Raw genomic sequence first — 13,523 nt, 5'->3', positions numbered from 1 at the left:
GGATAAGCCAGACCTCTGTGCTCTCAGAGCGAGGTCAGATCATGCTCCCCTCTGAAGCAGGATATACAGAATCAGTGCACAGTATGAGAGATTTGCCCCTTACAGAAACAACTCAACCACCAAGGTGGTTTATTCATGACTGTATGTAAACGGGGGCATCTACCAGAGGAGACTAGCATGTAACAATATGAGATAGGCGGTGAGTTACAAAGTTATAACATGTCTGAAAGAATATCTTAACAGAAGATGTGGGCTGCATAGAGACTAGACAAAACCTCTATCTTCTACCGAAAGAATTTGCCAAAGTTTCTCCGACCCTATGAAAAGAGGAAACAAGACCCTCTATTTGCAGGGCACGACTATTCCTGTAACCTGAAAGGTGTTCTTGGGTGGAATTTGGAAGGATTCCCTAGTCTCTGTTGCAGCTGGATGGCGCATTTCATGAGACTGTCTGTCCAATCCATTAACCCTGATGTTGTGCTCACAGGTCATCTCTGACCGCTCATTTGCTTTGCTCACTATCCTACTACCAGGAAGGGAATGACCAGGGCAACACTCACAAGCATGTCCCACTGCATGTGACTATATTGGCATCTAGTTCACAAATCAGCCTCTTGGGATCTGGGGAGCATGGCTTGATTCTGCGGAACTAGATGACTTTTGATAGAACTGATAAAATTGAGTTTCTGGACCTAATGAGCCTGGTCAGACTGTGCGACAGTCACGACCCTACGAAGCCCTGCCTGTGAAGCTAGTTCTTGGATTTCTCTCCCCTCTTTCCTGGTTCTCTTTTCAATATAATTTTTACTGAAGTTTTTGTCTTAAATGATTCCTCAGAAGGATTTTGCACAGAAAATTTGAGTTCCATTGATTTTCTAAAATGAGCAAAAAAAAAAAAATCCATCATTGTAAACTTTGTGTACACTAAATTCAATGAAGCTTGCTGATCAATTCAGGCAAAACACCTTGCCCTTGCAGCCGAAATGGTCTGGCAGTGGTCTTTTTTCACTTACTTGGCTGCTACCAATCTTACTTAAATCCATCTGATTACCCAATTGTCTGGTCTCTGGGATTAGGAATCAAATAATCTACCACTTACTGTAAATTTGGGATGAACTCTGCTCCATTATCAAATGATAGGAGCCATGGGCCCTGCCCTCTTTCTTTGTGGGCACACTGTTTTCTGTGGTGATCTCTACCTGAGTGATGGCGTGGATGGTATTTATCGTCTAGACCAGAAAGTGTGTTCAACTCCTTTGTAACCAACTTCTTCACATGATAGGTGGACCAATACAGCATGGGGGATAGCAAGTTGTATGTATTCTAAACAAGGTCCTTTAACGAACCTCTGAGCACAGTGCAATCAGTCTTTTCCATCCATCCTTACGAGGTTATGCAGTGAATGGGGGGCAGGGGTGGTGGAGAGTGGGAAAATGTTGTGTTATCTACCCTTGGGAAGCAGCAAATTGATGTGGAGGGCAAAGCATGGGACTGAGAGTCAGAGAATCTTGTCACAGTGCTGCTGTTGGCTGTGCAACCTTGAGCAAGTGGCCTCACCTCTCTGGCTCTCAGGTTCCACTCTTGTAAAATGAGTGGATTAGTTTAGATGATTTTACTGGATGTATATTGTATAAAAAGTAGAGTAAAGGTGGCCAGAGGAAGGGAAGTGGGAAATAACCAATCTTAGAACCTACACATGCACAGACTAACCTGAGTAAGACATGAAATTTAAGACCATAAGCTTGGATAAATTGCTAGGAATGTGCAGATAGGTGAAAAATTCAACCCTGTTACAAAGAGGTCTGGTGCTCTGGAGTCTGAAATCCTATCTCTGGTGTGCTCTGTGCGCAGGCAACTTTGTCTTTGTGAAGGCTCCCTCATCTAGAAAACAGGGAGGCTGTGATCATTTATATGCAAGCATGAACAGCATATTATTTACAGAACCACCAGAGATTATGATGCCTTCTGTTCAGGCTGTGCCTCTATAATCTCTGGCAGTCTGAAACGAAGAGGCAGGGGAGGGTGTGTGAGGCAGGGGAAGAATGTCATGCCCGTGTGCCGGGTATACTGTGTGCATTTCTGAAGAGAAGGCTCTCATGTAGAAGCAACCCAGGATCTGATCTTTCACCAGATTGTAATGAAGGAACCATATCTTCACAGTGAGCAATGGAAAACTTGGAGCTGCAGAAATACTGAATAATCACATTGTGTGTTACATTAGATTATGCTAAATGAGGAATAAAATGCCTGAAGGCAGCACAAAGCAGGGTAAAACACTATGAACTAAGACGATGGATAGGCTCTAGTCTTTGTTCTGCCACTAATTTGCTGGCTGACCTTGGACAAGTCACTTAACATCTCTGGGTTTTAATTACTTCAACTGTAAAACAGAGGGAAAGGAGAAGGCTGGGATGATTTCTGAGACGCCTTCTAGCTGTGAGATTAGACTTCATGATTCTGATGTCTGCCATGAACCAGCCTGAATTTAATGATATTCCCAAAGTATTCATAAAAACCCTGTTCAAAGGGTAAACTCAGCTGAATAAATATATCTGCTCAGCGACCTTCAAGTTTCTTTAGAGTCTTTCCAATATGACCTTCCACCATTCCCAGCCAGGTCTTTATCTAAGCACATTGGTCTGCACCTACGTCATTTACATTCCCAACTGCAGCATTTGCTTGTGCTGTTCCCATTGCTGCAATGACTTTTCCTTTCATTTATCCACATGAAAAAATATTACATGTCATTCAAAGTACAGTTCAACTGTAATTTTTCTACGGAAGTGAATTGTTCTCTGGTCTCTCCTCAGAGGCTCCCTCATAACAGGGTGCAGCATATGTCATGTTGCACACATAATTAGAGGAGTTTACACCAGTCTGCCTGTCAAATTGTTGATGACTTGAGGGCAAGGATTGTGTTCAGGGCTTAGCTAGACCCATGCTTATCACAAAATAGGGGCATAGCTCAATGCTGCAAAGATGAACTACAAAGATGGTGGTTTTCAGAATCATGATTCACTGGTTTTGGGTCCCCACATGCTAACCTTTATCTGAGCCTTGTGGTATGACCATGTTAACCTACTGTGACTCCTTGCCCCTGCTGAAGTTGGACAGGGTTTCTTGTAGAAATTTCCAAAGGCCAATTTGAAAACCAATGATCTCTGACCTCATATTTCCCTTCTCAATAAAATTGTTGGAAGCCCAGTAATGCTTCTGAGCTGCTGTAGGCCTCATGTGAGTATGGCTGGGTTTTACCTGGGGGAGGATACCAAAAGTAAATTCTCTCAGTCGGCATCAACTCTGGAGTTAGGGATCATGAACAGCATATTACTTTGAGCATTATTTCTCAGTGGAGGAGTACTAGTGGCATTTTGGGTGGGATACTTTTTTTGTTGTGCAAGATTGTCCTGCTTAGTGCAGGATACTTAGTATTCCTGATTCCAGTCCACCAAAAGCCAGTAGCAATACCTATCCCCCCAGTGTCTGTGACAATAAAAAATACCCCTTAATGAGATGGCACTGCCCCAGGTTAAGAACCATTGATTTTAGAAGAAACCAGGATGCCTCCCATTTTGTAAATGCCATTTTCTAGACATGCAAGTTTAGATCCAAGGTCTTCCTAACCCTGAAGACTTTGATTTAGCTGTCAACTCTGGTTCAGGACTGGGTATCAGCAGCTTGAAAGTTATTTTTGACTGAGAAGGACTGAAAGGATGGAAGACCCATTCCTTTTCTTTTGTACAGACTTTATGATTTACAAGGAGTTTTAACAAATGCTATCTCACTGGCCTCTCTTGTGATATGAGGGGCAGATTCTATCACCCCTATTTTAAAGGTAATGGAACTGAGTCTTAAAGAAGCTGAATGGTGCTGGCTTAAGTCTCATAGCCATTTCAAAACTGAGACTGGAAACCAGGTCTCCGCTGACTTCTAGATCATCTCACTCCCCACAAGTCGTCTAGAAAATCACAGAGACAGAAGTAGAGTTATGAAGTCTATAATCGGCTTTGGTATTGGTGGGTTATGTGGCTGGTTTACCAAGCCAGAAGGTAGAGCTAAAGAATAAAAAGATACGTTTATTTGGCTGCTATCAGAGCAGTCTCAGCTTGTTAGACGTGCCATATTAAATGCTATATGCCCATGAGCGGATTTAGCTCACGTTAAAATCCACAGTGAAATAGATGGGCACTGTTGTATATTGTATTTATGGTTAATTTAATAAGGTAGGTTTTAGGAAAAGAAAATAAATTTCACATTACTATTTTATTACTACTATTTTGAGAGTTTTAGTGTTACTTTTGACCAAAGCCCACACTAGGAAATGACACTCTGGAAGCTCTCTCTCTCTCTGTCTTAAAATTGTCTAGATTGTCACTGTGTGTCTGAAACCTGGAGGCGGAAGGCAGAAAACTCCACTGAACAGTGAAGATGTGGTAGGCTAACTTTTGTAGACTTAGAAGGTGCTGGATCCTGCACATGTATGCATCCACTTCTGGCAATGCAGGCTGTCCACACATTCTGGGAAAAGCAACAGAGGGGTCCTCATTGCATGCAGCAGCCTGCAAAGTACCAACACTCAATACTGAACCATTGAAACAATTGATCAGTGGCATCAATTGCAAAAAGACAAGAGCCATCTTGCAGAAAGACAATGCAGATCCCTATACAGCTTCATCACAATTGGAGCTTGAAGTCCTATTCACTGTCTTGATTGCTCCTCCAGCCATAAAATGTAGGTAAAATGGAAATTCACCAGAGAAGGGACTTGTGTGTTAAGTGGCCTATAAATGATGCATATCAATTATCTGAGAGACTAGTGGTTATCAAAGAGGCAGTGTAGCACAGTGGTACAAAATTATTAGCTGTATGAATTTGGGCAGATTATTTAACTACTTTGGGATCCAAATTTCTCATCTGGAAAATGGGGATGAAAACATTACCAAGATGATGGGGTCATAGTAAATGTAAGTAAGTATTAGCTATCATCATCATCTTCATTATTATTGTTGTTATTATCATTATTGTTACTGGGTGAAGAACTATCATGAATTGTCAGAGCTTCCAAAAAATAAGGATGTAAAAATAATAATCTTGATTTATTTTTGATCGTTTGGGCTGAATGAGGCAGAGTATGGATTATTCAAGTCCTTGGCCCCATTTCATAGAACCATAGAATGCCATAGTTTGCAGGACCTGAAACATTATTTAATCCAAATTTCTTGTTTTAGAGATGAGGATGATGAAGGTAAGAGGAGTTAAATTCCTGCCCAAATTCTGGCAACAAGGATTCTTGGATTTCTTCTGGCTCATAGTGCCACCCATGACATTTCTCCCTGTTGACTATCCTTGACCAGAAATTCTTTCACCTGGAGGTGCAAAGAGAAATAATATGAAATCCAAAAACACCCACTTTCCTACTTCTAGCAGCCCTGGTATTAGTTTGTTGGCTAAACTCGTTAACTAAATAAGTTTTCATGACTAATGACAAGACACATGCTGGGAGCTGGCGCCGTGGCCGAGTGGTTAAGGTCACGCGCTTCGCTGCAGGCAGCCCAGTGGTTTGTTGGTTCGAATCCTGGGCACGGACATGGCACTGCTCATCAAACCAAGCTGAAGCAGCGTCCCACATGCCACAACTAGAAGGACCCACCACGAAGAATATACAACTATGTACTGGGGGGCTTTGGGGAGGAAAAGGAAAAAAATCTTAAAAAAAAAAGAAAAGACGCATGCTGTTAAAGGATGAAAAGAAGAGGGGATTAAGAGGAGACTCAAATCTTCTGCCTCTGCAATGAACTTGAGTGGTTGTTCTCAGCCTCAATTTCTGTTTGTAAAATGAGAGAGTTGGGTTATGTGATTATTACAAAATATTGTATTAGTTTAAAATATGACTGTATTGCAATAGTATATTGTATAAATTTTACTTATGTTATATTATGTATTTTACATATATTACACAATTAATTATGTCGTACAAATATAATCTCTAATGAACAATTAAGTCTTTACAGTTATGAAGACGATTTTGTCATCAGAATGTTCAAACACCTGGATGCAATTGTTTTTTAATTTGCTAATTATTTAAAAAACAAACAGGGAAAAAAACAATTTAAAAAGTGAACAGGCCATGGAAACCGGCTTGCTTGTTTGTAGGACAGTTTATTGGGTTGGAATATTTTGCCTTTGGCAAATGAGAATCAGTTAATTCCAGGCATTTGCTTATTGACTTGCTAGAATAGAATGATCTATTTTTATTTCATTTTTGTCAGTAATCACCAGTTAAGACTCTTAAAGGGAGGCCCAATTATTCCTGGAAAAGGGTAATATTCTGTGACCTGCCAGACTGTGATGTCACCAGCTCTTCTCTAATTAATGTATGTGCTTTCATTCTAAGCTGAGCTCCTTCTGAGTTTAAGAACAATAGTAATTGCCTGCAACAATCATGAAGGCCAATCAAATACTTTCTCGAAATAACACATATCTCTTTAAGGTAAAAGTGGAAAATAACATATGACTCCATTTAAGCATTGAGTTTATGAATTTGCCTCATCACAGTGACATGCAAGATCCTTGGGCTGCTGTGTTCCTTGTTCCCTGGAGAAGGGCAGGAAGACACAATCCTCAGGAGCAACCTATCTTGGCCACCACTACCTATGCCCCCAGAGGGGTTAGAAGTGTGGTTGTCAGGGTCAGATTTGATGTTCTGTATTTGTCTCCAGTTTTATTTGCTAAAGGAAAATGCCACAGAGAATACTCATTTCTTGGCTAGATGAGTATATGGCATGAATTGACCTAGAACAATGGCCTGAATTTAACAAATATTTATTGAGCACTCATGTGCCAGGCTATGGGAGTTCCAAACACCTGTAACCACAGCATTTCTGGGCCACTATAGGACAATTCTCAATTACTTTATTGATTAAGTGAATGACTGCATGTTACCAGCATGAGTTTCAAAGCTACATTGTCAGTTCTCTTTATTTCCTGGGATACAAAATCAGTGAAATCCCTCAAGCTAAAGATGGTGAAAATTAAACTCTTTTCAGCTCCGAGGTAATATATTTTCCCTCTTTCAAAATCCAGGTCCTTCCAAGAGATAAACAATTTCCATGAAATGAATAAACCATGATTCCTCCCAAAAGAGTGTTTATTATTAAAGCCAGCACGATCTACTAGAGGCCAGAGTTGACAATATCCCTAATTTTCTGTTTAGTAATATAATTCCATATGCAACAATGGCCTGAGAAAGTCATGCTTGATCAGCATCAGGGGCTAAGAGTATGTGTCAGCTATTTTTCTGGCAGAGCATCTTACAAGTTATCATCGATGCCTTTGTTAAGACTTAACTAGGTGCCTAAGAAAGGAAATAACCTGCCAGAGATCCTGGAACCAGAGATAGACTCTAGAGCCTTTGGCCATACTCAGCTTGATTTCTCAGGTGCTTTGACAAAATAAATAAATAAACAAATAAAATAAAAATAAAATAAAATAAAATACTTCTCTGAGTTTTCAAGATGAACAACAACCATAATAAAGACAATTAAGAATCATCTGATGGAGGGGCTGGCCCCGTGGCCGAGTGGTTAAGTTCGCGCGCTCCACTGCAGGCGGCCCAGTGTTTCGTCGGTTCGAATCCTGGGCGCGGACATGGCACTGCTCGTCAGACCACGCTGAGGCAGCGTCCCACATGCCACAACTAGAGGAACCCACAACGAAGAATACACAACTATGTACCGGGGGGCTTTGGGGAGAAAAAGGAAAAAATAAAATCTTTAAAAAAAAAAAAAAAAAAAGAATCATCTGATGGAACAGCTTCCTTTGAAAGCTTCTTTTCTATACTGCCTGAGCATTGTGTGAACCTTGGTGTTGTAAGAGAAAAATATTTAAGTATCAAAATGGTGACCTATTAAAGAAGGTATGGCTGCATTTGTGTCATCTCCTGACCCAATCAGGGATATAAAAAAGCACTCCTACTTGATGCATAAGCACCATAGATCAAGGCTCAAGGGTGAGCAATAGGTGCCAGATTTGAGAGTAAATGTTAGCTAAGTGCTTAAGGTTCTACTCATGACCTGAGCTTATTTTATCATAGAGAATGGGTGGTTTAAAGACTTCTTAACATCAGGATCCCTAACACATCCTCGAGAATTCAGTCAAATTAATGGTCTTTACGTTTGTTTTGAGATCAATGCATGAAATAGAATTATTTTTGTTCTCATTGTCTCATGAGATGGGTATAAGCTCATTTCAACTAGTAATAGTGAATATATTCCTTTTAAATTATCCCCCTCGCTTACCCATACTGAGGAATATCCATAATACTTTTTATGGTATCTCTGAATCCTTATTATTATGACAGGATAGCTATTGACAACTGACTTAAAACTATCAGTTAGAAGGTAAAAGCTGAGAACCACTGAGACTTCCTGGTTAATTTTTTCCTGAAAGAAATATTCAGGGCCAAATAAACTAAACCAAAAACAATACACAGTAATTAATAGAACTTAATTAATAGGACCTAATCAATTAGAAATCTCAAGAACCAGAAAGTGTTTTTTCTTCAGTGGAAAAATGATAATAAAGCAAAATACATTTATACCAGGGATTAAAAACATTCAGAAATGCATCAGTTAAAACAATCCTATTTGTTTATATATTAGACTATTCTATACTACTTCTGTATGAAGTTATCAACCTTTACAGATTTAATCATGCTCCTTAAAGTACTTTCATATACCTACACTTTGATTTTGGAAAAATTATTTTATTGGGAATAGATCATAGAAGAGAAAATATAGACAACATAAAGGCAAGTGGAGGAATGCCACTCCACTATCCCCATTTGCAAATTGCTGCCATAGGGGGAACTGTTTCTGAGGAAGGTATGTTGGATGTCTCAGGCATGTTAGGTCAGACAACACTGGAATAGTGAGACAAGAGAGGAAGGAATGGCAAGACAAAGTAAGTAAGAGGATTGCTTGTATTTTAGGTGCTTGCATTATGGTATATTACTGAATATAGCTCACTGATGCTAATGTTCTTGTCAAAGATAATCAAAGAAGGCAGAATGGAAGAGTATTTGAGGCAACATAGGCATAGTGGAAAGGGCACTGGCTCTGGAGTCAAGGCAATTGGGTTCCAATCCTAACTTTTCAATCACATGACTCAGACTAATGACCATCTTTTGGTCCCAAATTCTTCTTCTTGTAAAATAAGGGTGCTGAATGATTTTTAAGGCTATTCCTTAAAGTCCTCAAATTCAAGAGTATAACTCTGAATACAAAAGCACATGTGGGCTCTAGTCCTCCAGATTCCCTGAAGCTGTGCTCTCTCTCAGAAAGCCTGCTGTTTTAGTCCTCTAACTTGTTTCTGTACTCCTGAAGCTCAAGTTGTGTGAACAGTGGTATCTCAAGCAGCACGCACAAAAGCAGTTGGTATGGTGGGAGTGAGTGACAGTGGGTGGGTGGGCAAATTAAAGAGAAAAGGGTTGGAAGAGAGAATAGTGTGTGTGAAAAAGAAAGCAGGCCTTCCTCCTTTAACATTCTCTTGCTATATTCCCCAATAACAGCTATCCAAAGCCAAACACCAAAATGAGGGCGTGAAAACAGCTTGGACTTTGGAGTTAAGCAGACCTGAATTTGAATCCAAGCTCTGGATTCGAGATACCTAACTTCAGTTTTCTTATCTTTGTTGTAATTACAGTTAGCAGCTATTGTGAAGTTTAAATGAGATAATATTACCCAGAAGACAGTAGATAATCAGTAAATATTCTCGTAATCTGACTTCCCAAAATTGGCTTAGTTCTTTCCCCATCTTACCCATAATATAAAAGGCTAGTCAAAGAAACAAACGCCCAGGGCTGCTTAGAGATCTATATCTAGAGGATGTAAACAACACGTGGTGGGGAGAGAAGGGTGCTGGAGAGAGGAAAAGCCATAGTCAGGAATGTCAGGAATGGAAAGCCCAGTATCTCGGGAATGAAACCTCTTCCTTTGTGTAGCCTCACAACTCTCTGGTTCCTAAAAGCCACAGAAGTGTTTACCAGAACTTAACTGCTTTTCCAACACTTTACCAAAAGGAAGATTCACCGCGCAGGCAGAGGAAATAGAACGAGGCACCACAGGTCTCCTCGCCCCCACCCAAAGTTAGCAAAGCTGGAATCTGGAGTGACATCCGCTCCTTGCTCCTCTACCCGGGAGTGCAGAAAACCTCCTTCCAGACGGAGTCTGGGGGAATGCAGAGAACCCAGGAAGGCAGTGCATTTCCCTGTCTCTCTAGGTCGCTTGCTCCACCTGACTCATTTTATGTGGTTCAAATGCAGTTTCTGTTTTTGAGAAATGTTGGCAAGGGTTGAGACGCCAGTTCCCCGGCAGTATCAGCAACCCGCCTCGGATAACTTTCAGCACCGCGGACAGCGCCCCTTCCTGCTGTCCGCTCCGCGCCCCAGGGTCCTGCCTGGTGCTGTCCTGTCGGCGGTGTTCTCCGGACCCCTTACCTTGGCGAGGGAGCGGGTTATGATTCTGGGGTCCTTGGCCATCGCTAGCCAATGACTGCCCCGTCATTTTGGTGAGAATCCCTCCCCAGGGCCGTTCCTCTGCGCCTCTCAGTTCAAGACCTCAATGAACTGAGCTTCGCACAGGTAGTGGGGTGAAGAGTGCCAGGAGCAGGCGAGAACCCTGCTGTTCCAGCCTTCCCCGCATCTTTCCTCCACCTTCCTTTTGCTTCTAGTCATTTGAAGACTTCTATCTTACTTTTCAATTACAATGTAAAATGCACGTTGCGGAGGGGTTACTCAGGAGGGAGCAGGAGGTTCGGGGCCTCGTCCTGCGGGCCTCGTCCTGCGGGGCCTCACTGCCCTACTCCGGCCCTCTGGATTCGTAGGAAACTGTTGTGCTTTGGGATGGGGGAAGAAAGGAGCCTCTGACGGGGTGAATAAGTGCGGGAGTGAATTCTTTCCCGGGGGCTGCCACCCTGGCCAGGGACACTGCTCCCATCACGTCCTCCTCTCCGTCCTCGACATGTCACCACTCTTTGGGGATAGATGCCCCTTGGAGCACACAGGCCTGGTCAAGGCACTGGGCTCAGCTGGAGTCCCTTTGAAGAGTTTGCTCTCAGGTAAAAGGGCAGACGTTGTCCCCGCCCTCCCCTCGGGCTTTGGCCGGAAAAGCGTCTCTTCCTTTCCGTGGACTCATTCCGAGGCCGAGAACTGAGCTGCGGGAGCCGAGTGTGTACCAAGGCGGGGAGAAAAGGACGCGCTCGGCCTCTTTGGAGACCTGGGCGGCCGGGATGCCTCTCGCAGCTCCCCCCTCCGCCCCTCGCTCCGGCCGCGCCGGGGCTGCGTTTGCCCCAGCCCCGCCTGGCAGCTCCCGCGAGTCGGAGCCCGGCGTGCCCTGACCCTGGACACTGTCCAGGCCCCATTCCCGGCCAAAGCCAGAGACACCCCGACCCAGCTCCTTCCTTCTTCCAGGGGACCCCTTCCCGGAGGGCGCCCTCAGCCTCCGCGCCATGTTCCTGCTTCCCCCCTCCTAGTGGCTCCGGCTCCCTGATTCATTCAACGAGAGGTGATCATCCCGTTCGTAGGGTCCAGCTGGGATGCAGGGGGCGCAGAGGGGGACAGACTGCGGCGAAGGGGGACGTTCACTCACCAAAGGGTTGGAGGCGATGAACTGGCTGCCCGGGCTGTTGGTAGCGGTCCGCACTTAAGCGCTGGCTCTGTGTCTCCCACTGTGAAGCGGGGTGGCGGTGGCAAAGGAAGGCAGGAGACAGCCTCTGCTGCTGAACAGCTCCTCAATTATTCAGATAGCTCCCCCTACCCCGCACCCCTCCCAGCGGCCTGTCAGTCCTCCCTCCAGCTCGCCTGTCCCCGCCTTCCTGGAGTCACATGGGCGGCCCAACCCCTTACATTATGGAGCCAAAGCCTCTCACCAGACACCCCTCCCTTCTTCCCCCAACACAGACACAGACACAGACACACAGACACACACACACACACACACACACACACACACACACTCTGCTATCTGCCACTCTCAAATTGTCCCTGGTCTACTGAGCCTCCAGGGGCCGCTTCCAGTATCTCAGGCTGTCCAGAGGCTGAGGGGTCCAGAGATAGGGTCAGTTCTCTGCTCCAGGAAAGCAGGACCAGGCAGGACTCTGCAGTGTCCCTGTGTTGAGAAGGCATCTGCCAGCAGCTCCACCTCTGCTGGCCTAGGCACTGAAACAAGGTGGCTACCCAGATCTGCTCCCTGCCCTCTGAAAGCTTCTCCCCCTCCTCTGCTGGGCCCTTGCTGCTCCTAAATTTCTCCCATCTCCCTCAGCTTTACTGGAAAGAATGAATGGGAGAGATGGATTTCCCCTCTCCTCCTAAGAAAGACAGGACCCTCTTCCTTCTCCAAAGCTCAAGTGGGCCAAGTTTATCTTTGAGTTCTCAACATCTTAGAGTGGAAAGATTGTGGATTGGAGATTTGAAGAGGGGCCAGGAATTCCAGTCTGTGTGACCTTGGGGTATTTGACTTCTCCTAGCCTTTCTTCTCTCATCTGTGAAATGACCCCCTCACAGGACTGTCATGAGAATTAGAAATGAGAATGTTCTTGAAATTGCCTAGCCCAGTGCTGGACGTATACTTGGAACACAATAAATAAGAGTCCTTCCCCTGCCTCAGTTAAAATAAATTTCAGAAAACAAGAAGATTGTGATTTGTGCCAGCAGAATGGAGCTATCTTTTGTAAACTTGGAAGGGGGCATTTGTAAGGTCAAGCTAGACAGATAACTAGTTTGAGTGGGGACAAGAGAGACACAGGCTTATATTTTTCACTGGTTCCATTAAGATGAGTATTCCAGAGTTATGTCTCAAAGGATGAGGACCAGATGGTACCAACTCAGCCGTGTTTGGCCTCATCAGAGCGTGAATTATTTAACATGCTTTGAGTAGACTGATATAGATGGAAAGTACCTTCACGAATTCTTGCCTCTTTGGTTCAAGCCCTCAAAATATATAGGAGCTAATGAAATGTAACTCCCTGCCCTTGGAAACAAGTTCACTGGCTTGTGTTTGAGGAGAATACTGGCTAACTGATACCCCCTCCCTGGGATGGAACAGTTAAAATCTACTTTAGATTGTGGGTTCTAGCTCAGAGGCCCTGGGTTCTCCCCAGAAAAATGACTGATCAGTGCCAGGACAGTCTTGGTAAGTCCACCTTGCTCGAGCTTATTATTGCCTTGGACTATCATTGAGGCCTGAAGTCTTGGGACATCCCATAATTTAAGCTTATGAGAGTCCTTCAGGGTATATCAAACTTTCTGGGATACCCAAGAAGCAGTGAAACATGGCAGAAAAGGCATAGACTTAGAGAATCCGAAGTTTGGAGTCTTAGTGAATGCTCTGCCAATTACTTATTGTGTGATCTTTGGCAAATCATTTAAATTCTGAGTCTCATCTTTAAAATGGGAGTAGAATGTCTGTATCCCTCTCCATGAGATGATTGTAGCGTTCAAATGGGATAATGTAGGAGAAGCCACACCT

General features: G+C 43.7%; 1 protein-coding gene across 1 annotated transcript in view; it reads right to left on the bottom strand.

Moving 5' to 3' along the window:
• The window catches only part of SLC7A14 (solute carrier family 7 member 14), a 116,644-nt gene extending 104,830 nt beyond the window's left edge, over window positions 1-11,814 (bottom strand). Inside the window, exon 1 of the mRNA XM_014837397.3 lies at window positions 11,646-11,814. The gene's annotated coding sequence lies outside the window, so the exon portion shown is untranslated. The remainder of the gene's footprint in view (window positions 1-11,645) is intronic.
• Between the last annotated feature and the right edge of the window lie 1,709 nt (window positions 11,815-13,523).

This window comes from Equus asinus, chromosome 5 (genome assembly GCF_041296235.1).
Source record: "Equus asinus isolate D_3611 breed Donkey chromosome 5, EquAss-T2T_v2, whole genome shotgun sequence".
Classification (NCBI taxonomy): domain Eukaryota; kingdom Metazoa; phylum Chordata; class Mammalia; order Perissodactyla; family Equidae; genus Equus; species Equus asinus.
The sequence above is the reverse complement of the archived record's forward strand: the minus strand, read 5'-3'. Positions and strand labels throughout refer to the sequence as shown.